Below are 954 nucleotides of genomic sequence, written 5' to 3'. Positions count from 1 at the left end.
TACTATTAAATAAAAATAAAATAACTTTTATACAAATTATTATAGAACAAGACGAGATCGAGTAGAACAAAACTCCGTCCCTTCCTTAACCATCAAATCTATAGTTAACAATATTGAAAATGTATTTAATTGACTCATCATGAAAATTAATGGGCAAAACTTATTTGATCAGCCACCTTGTAATTAAAGTTAGAAGCGTTTGACAAAAATAAAGATTTAACTTTTCAATTCAACCTAACAAAATAAATTTTTCTTTGGCTCCTAATAATAATAATGTCAATTCTATTTTTTTTAGATTTAGGTGCCGAATTCTATATTTTTTTATCGAGTTCATCTAATTCCGGCAAACTCTATAAAAATTATAGAGTTCGCTTAACTTTCGACGAACTTCACTTTAATTTTTTTTGTTAGAATATAATTATGATCAATTAGAATTATTTAGTATATCTGAATATTTATTATAGAATATTACATCTTTATTATTACGATTCTCTTAGTTCCTATAAATACTTTTTTATATTGTATTATTCCAGATAACTTGAATACACTTAATAATATATATATCATTTATCCAGTTTAGTCTATTGTTTCTAACATGGTATCAGAGCTATGGTATCCTTCTTGAAGAGGATAAGTTATTTTTCTTTTGGTGAAATCACCCTAATTTTTCATACTATCATTTCGTGCCATTTTTTTCCTTCTCTGTTGTTTATGCTTTGATGCTTTCTTATCTCACCGATTAACTCATTCACTCACTACTTACTTATTCTCATAGAAAAATCATATGTTTTCCATCACTTTTTCGATAATTTGCCATCTCGTTACACTTTGTTACTTTTTCAACAGTTCACCATCTTTTCAACCGTTTTTCGGCAGTTGGCCACTCTTGCGGCAGTTTTGTCTGCATTCTCTTATGGCAGTTTCATCTAAGTTTCCTTCCGGCATTTTCGTCTG

This window comes from Arachis ipaensis, chromosome B04, assembly GCF_000816755.2.
Source record: "Arachis ipaensis cultivar K30076 chromosome B04, Araip1.1, whole genome shotgun sequence".
NCBI classification, from domain to species: Eukaryota; Viridiplantae; Streptophyta; class Magnoliopsida; order Fabales; family Fabaceae; genus Arachis; species Arachis ipaensis.
The sequence above is the reverse complement of the archived record's forward strand: the minus strand, read 5'-3'. Positions refer to the sequence as shown.